At 39.6% G+C, this 6,389-nt stretch overlaps 1 pseudogene; it reads right to left on the bottom strand.

Moving 5' to 3' along the window:
* Nucleotides 1–892: 892 nt before the first annotated feature.
* LOC147663314 (calcium/calmodulin-dependent protein kinase type II delta chain pseudogene) lies at nucleotides 893–1,926 on the bottom strand (annotated as a pseudogene).
* Nucleotides 1,927–6,389: the final 4,463 nt, after the last annotated feature.

Raw genomic sequence — 6,389 nt, 5'->3', positions numbered from 1 at the left:
TCGATCGATGCAATGACTGCAATCTAAATGTAATAAATAATGTTGTTCACTGACACTCAGGCGTTGTAAATGAAAATGAGGCGGCACTGAGTGAGAGCTGAGTAGCACTAGCAGCCAGCACTGTGAGGGGTGAGGTGACGTGGGTGTCTGAGTGAGGTGAAAAAAAAAACAACGAAAACGAGCCATTTTAGAAGATAAAATGACTGTACACCCTGAATGCCATTGTAAATTGTACCTATTTCCCTTCGAGCTCAACCACCCCCTCAAATCTCCCCCCATCTACTCGCCACCAATTACCACAAGTAACAGACACTTGTTAGCCCCTTATTTGTTTCACTGGACACACATTTTTTACGTATGATGACTTGGGACAACCTCTGCATATATTCATGGACAGTCCACAGAGAGTCTTGCCAGCAGGTCCACTGAATGGAAGGTTAGTGTAAACACAGCAAGCCAGTATTTGGAATGGACTCTCTTAGTTGGCTCAGTTTGAGCTATAACATGGTCTCATCTGTTACTAGGTAAATATATCAGTGCTCTGAGAGTTTGTCCAGACAGGATGTTTACTGGATTAACTGTACACAGAAGTAACCAAGCTGTCATGAAGAACTGAAATGCATTCTCATGCTCGGCAAATTCATACAAGAAAGGCCCACACAATAACCCCAGAAGACTAAGAAACAAACAGAAATCTGAAAGTACTAGAGAGAATGCGGTATTGTGGCTTGTCACGTGTTCCAAACCTTGTCTTACACACAGACAAGTTACAGAAGTAGTGCATGGATGGGAAAGGTTTATATAGATGCCTTGACATAGTTTCGCAACAATTAATGACGTATTCCCACAACCCTTTTGCTCAAGTATGAATAAATGTACAGCCTGGAATGAAGCAGCATGAATGATATTGGGGGAGCCTTCGGAAAGTCATGCGCTGCTCAGGAAAACCTGCTGATGGAGGACAGCCTCCCGTGCCCATCCAGCTGGCTTTAGTGCGGAGGGTGCGGAAGTGGCACTTGTTAGTTAATTGGTACTGTAGGTGACCCTGAACGATGAAAGTGCACATTCTGCCATTTGCCATCCCCGCGGTGCCAAACACGAGTCTCCTCCATTTGCATGGTCTTTGGCATGCTACAGCCATCCATGTACTGAGTGAGGTGAATGTAGGCAATGCAAGCAGCATCTATTCCGATGAGATGGACATGAGGGTTTAGAATGATGGTGTGGATTGGTTTATTGCCTTTGGACAGCGCATTTTCAGAGTAGAACCTGTGAAAGTCCATTCCTTCCACTAAATTGCCCAAAGCTACAGGCTCGAAGGAAGTAAGCCAGGGGTCACAGATTTGTGTGTAAGCCTCAAAGTCGCCGTTGTTGATAGCTTCAATCAGTTGTTCTGTGACTTTAATAATTTCCTGCTTACGAGCTCGCACATCTTCATCTTCAATTGTTGTGTTGACGCTCTCTGGGGATTCCTTTACTCCATCTGATTTCTTCAGTAAGCTCTTTGCTGAGAAATTTCTAGTCGCCAGCATGGTTGTCAAAATAGCCCCCTTTAGTTTCCTTCTAGCGTTGAATTTCTTCAAGCAGTCTACAGTCTCCTGTCTGTGCATCATAAAAGCCACAGTAGAGCGTTGACAGATCCATGGTGAAGTACGTTATTTGTAAAAGCTGTCCAAGTAATTTCTCCAGTGTCAAAATACATAGTTAATGGCGATTGGCTGCAAACATTTTCCATTGTATGTTTATTTGGTTCATTTTCCTTTATTTTAACACCTGTGAGACAAGACCACCTCGTTTTCGAGCCATGAGTGGTATTTTCCAATACTTGATTAAGATGAGTTGTAACACCCACTAATAGTTTTAACTCACCAGCTTTACTGTGATGTTTATTTGACCATCTTTCACTTGTCCTCCATAAGAAGCCATGTTCCGTCTATATTCGCTTCCTACCCGGTATCGTGGTAAGTCTGGCAACATATAATACATTCTAACTAGGGATGAGTGATATTTTTAACGGTGCCTTTTCAATAGGGAACTTCTGTGTTTAGATTAAACATCTAAAAACTTTCTCTACATTACCCAGTCAATTGGGTCCCGTTAACGTTTTTTTTAAGACATTAACATCTTTATAAAACACTCTTAAACCACTAGGCCTAGTTTTAATTGATTTTGGATTGTTCATTTTGCATTTAAAATGTTTGCCTGCTTACCACTACAGTTATTTGTAAAATAGTATGCACAGACTCTATTCATTAAACCTCGCACATTTACTACCATTCATGCACCCCATTCATCCACCCACCCATCCATCCATCCTGCATCCATCCATCATTCATGCATCCATTCACCCATCTATCATGCATGCATCCATCCATGCATCCAACCAACAATCATTCATCGATCATGCATCCAACCATTGTTCATGCATCAAAAATCGGATCCCTTGGGCTGCTCAGGTGGTCCCACAAGGATATTAACATATTTAAACGTTATCCGCTAATAGAATTAGCATTTTCAAAACCTTGCAAATTCACTGAAAAAACCATAGGTTTCTGGCCTTATATATATATATATATATATATTAGCTTTTAAAAAACCAATGAAATTCACTGGAAAAACCATAGGTTATACAGTATATATAGTTAGGAATTAGCCTTTAAAAAAACAATGGAATTCACTAAAAAAAACATAGGTTTTAGGCCTTATATAATTAGGAATTAACATATAAAAAACCATTGAAATTCCTCCTATATAGTTAGCTGGACATTTTATTGATATAAAACCAATGAAATTCGACATATAGTTAGTTGCATTAACCATATATTTTGCGCATCCGCAATCCAATGCTGATGATGTCACGTATTACATCATTCATGACATGGTCAGTGACATCACTGATGACATCACTGATGACAGCTCATTTAACATCAATAATCACACCACTGATGATATACTTCATGTGATAATACAATGCACCTCCTTACACGCTAATACACCTAGTGTAAAATACAGAGTATCATTTTTGAAACTATTGACACACCAATACCATTTACTACATACCCACTCACTGATTCCTACGTCTACATGCACATTCATTCATTCACCCATAAGGTCATTCGTATATACTGTCACTCATCATTGCAACACTATCATATGCACTCATACACCTATGCAGACACTCACACACTGCCACTCATCCATGGAGTTACTCACACACCTACTCAGTCCTGTAAAGAATCAATCACACTTTGATTTCTTCATCTATACAGTTAAACACAGAACAGCTTACATTTTCACAGATATACTAACACATACTTACTCACTTATACAATCAAATCCTTCATCCATACTCTTACACATCCTCTCATTCTTCAATATGTAAAACATATTTAAACTTTACAAAAACACACAGACACTGGATGATGTCATCAGTGATGTCATCAGTGATGTCACTGACCATGTCATGAATGATGTAATATGTGACATCATCAGCATTGGATTGCGGATGCGCGAAATATATAGTTAGTGCAACTAACTATATGTCGAATTTCATTGGTTTTATATCAATAAAATGTCCAGCTACCTATATAGGAGGAATTTCAATGGTTTTTTATATATTAATTCCTAACTATATAAGGCCTAAAACCTATGTTTTTTTTTAGTGAATTTCATTGGTTTTTTAAAGGCTAATTCCTAACTATATATACTGTATACCCTATGGTTTTTTCAGTGAATATATATATATATATATATATATATATATATATGCAAACAACAAGAGTTCCCCTCATGAAGACGCCCACACGGGGAGTTTAGCCACCTTTTTATTGCGGATCACAGCAGTAACAAAGTTCCATCTCAGATCCTTATTAAAAGCCAAACGCGTTTCAGAAATGTCTCTTTCCTTGATCACTGGCAATAGAAAAGGAGAAGCAACAGCTGAACTGAGGCACATTCATATATTCCACCAAGTCCCGCCCATGTGGGAGTGTGCTGAAAAGCCTCATGGTACTTGCAGTTCCCCAATATGTATCACTCCCAAGTGGGTGGTATTGTGTCCTTAATTTCCTCGTTTTTCTTACCCCAGTGGGTTGATGAAGAAGTGGAAACAAATATTCTTCTGCATTTAGGATATCACGCAATGTCTGTGACCCACCGCTCCTTCAGCGTCTCGTGGTTGCGAGAACACGAATCCGTCAAATAGGCAGCAGGGCGTCGTCGCAGCCGGAACAGCCGCTAAACATTCAAACAACAAGGGTTCCCCTCATGAAGACGTCCACACAGGGAGTTTAGCCACTTTTTATTGCGGATCACAACAGTAACAAAGTTCCATCTCAGATCCTCATTAAAAGCCAAACGCGTTTCGGAAATGCCTCTTTCCTTGATCACTGGCACTCGAAAAGGAGAAGCAACAGCTGAACTGAGGCACATTCAGTTCCCCAATATGTATCACTCCCAAGTGGGTGCTGTTGTGTCCTTAATTTCCTTGTTTTTCTTACCCCAGTGGGTTGATGCAGAAGTGGAAACAAATATTCTGATGCCTTTAGGATATCACGCAAATTTTCCTCCAAAAATATCAAGGTGGTTTTTTGTTAAGTAAAGTTTGGGGGTGAACTGTGCAGTGGGGATCAAGAATTTGGGGCACAAATAAGTTTGCATTTGTGATGTTAATTTCCATTGCAATTATTAGCCACACCTACAGCCCAAACCGCTAGACGAACTTACACTAAACTTGACAGGGAGTTAGATGTACTTCCAAGGAGGTGACTTTTGCTTATTTGCTGTAAATCGGTTCAGTATTTGTTAAGAAATTCAAATTTCAAATTATAGTGATATCTCTGCCCGGTGATATTTCATAGTGATTTCGTGATGAATCTCGAATGCACGTGCCAATGGAAATGCTCTGATTGGCTGGTCGCAACCTGAATAGAAATTTGAAGCTGCCATTTTATCTATCAGGAATGGTTTCCAGGACTGAAAATGTGTTTGAAAGCACACATAAGTGGTCATGCTGACGATACTCTCACCCCATGATTGAGAAATGGGAGTGTTAGTAATACAAGTTATGCATCCAAAATATAAATTTTTAATCATGAACAACATTTGGGATGATGCTGCTACCCCTAATGCGGACCATTGTGGGGACATCATGAGTATCAATTTCCTCGCAAATATTGGTTGAAATGTAAAAAGATATATCAGTGAATCATTAATATGCATTGCTAAACATATTGAGCTTTTGATAAATGTTTTATAGAGGTATTTATACAGTTAGTTATCTACTGTGTTGGTTAGAATTAATTATATAGTTATCATATTTTTATGTGGTGGTGACTATTGAATTACTGCTTTTGCTTTCTGCTTTTACGATGTTGCTGCGGGATCACGATTGACGATTTGATTGCGATCTCCGGCCTCACAGCGAAAAAGGAGAATAGGTCTTTATAGATGATTGTGCCTGAAATACACTGGAAAAATATGAGTTTGAAGGGTACTGTAATAAGTGTGTAATTTACTATAATATGTGTACATATATGTGTTTTCACTTTATGGAAAAGGCGTGATTGTTGCTGATAATGTCACTGCGACATCCTGAATAACTGCGAAAATGGAAAATAGGTCTCAAGGATAGTTTTTAACCCCTTGCATGCATCTGACGGCCCCTGGCCGTCCAACGCCATGGTGCTTGTGTGCGTCAGATGGCTAGGGGCTGTCCAATCTGCGCACGTGTTGAATTTTGCCGCACAGCGGCAAAATTCCGACCGCGCCCAAGGGGTTAAAGAAACTTAGTAGAAAAATAGAAGTTTAAACATGGTTTGAAAGAATTATATATATACATATGTACATATGGACCATGACTGATTAATTTATGCACTGGAATTTTACATGTAATGTGTCGTGCATTCGATCCTGGACCAGGCTGAAGTCTGTTTTTTATGTCCACAGGCTGAGGGGTCAGCTGATGACGCACTTGCACTTTAAATTGATTGGTGGAATGCCAGACCATGTCATGTGATCAAGGGGCTGAGGTCCCGAAACGCGTCATGGCGGCGTGTTTTTCTGCACGAGGATGAAAATAAAATAAATATGCAACTTTCCATCTGGGTCCGGTTTTCGTTCTTGTTCTGAAGCAGCATTTGGGGCATTACGGAGTTCGTCTCATATATATATATATATATATATATATATATATATATATATTACCTACTGGCGGTCGCCAGTAGGTATATATAGTTAGGATTTTTTCCCTATGGGATTTCTGAAAATTCTATGCCTAATAACTTTTGCGTTCGTGGACGGAATTGGCTGAAATTTTCAGGAAAATGGCACATTTTGTTTCTGAGCAGACCTTGAAAATTTGGGGGGGTTTTGTGGAGGGGGGGCCGAGA

The sequence above is a fragment of the Lissotriton vulgaris genome, unplaced genomic scaffold (assembly GCF_964263255.1).
Source record: "Lissotriton vulgaris unplaced genomic scaffold, aLisVul1.2 SCAFFOLD_896, whole genome shotgun sequence".
In the NCBI taxonomy this organism is placed as follows: domain Eukaryota; kingdom Metazoa; phylum Chordata; class Amphibia; order Caudata; family Salamandridae; genus Lissotriton; species Lissotriton vulgaris.
The sequence above is the reverse complement of the archived record's forward strand: the minus strand, read 5'-3'. Positions and strand labels throughout refer to the sequence as shown.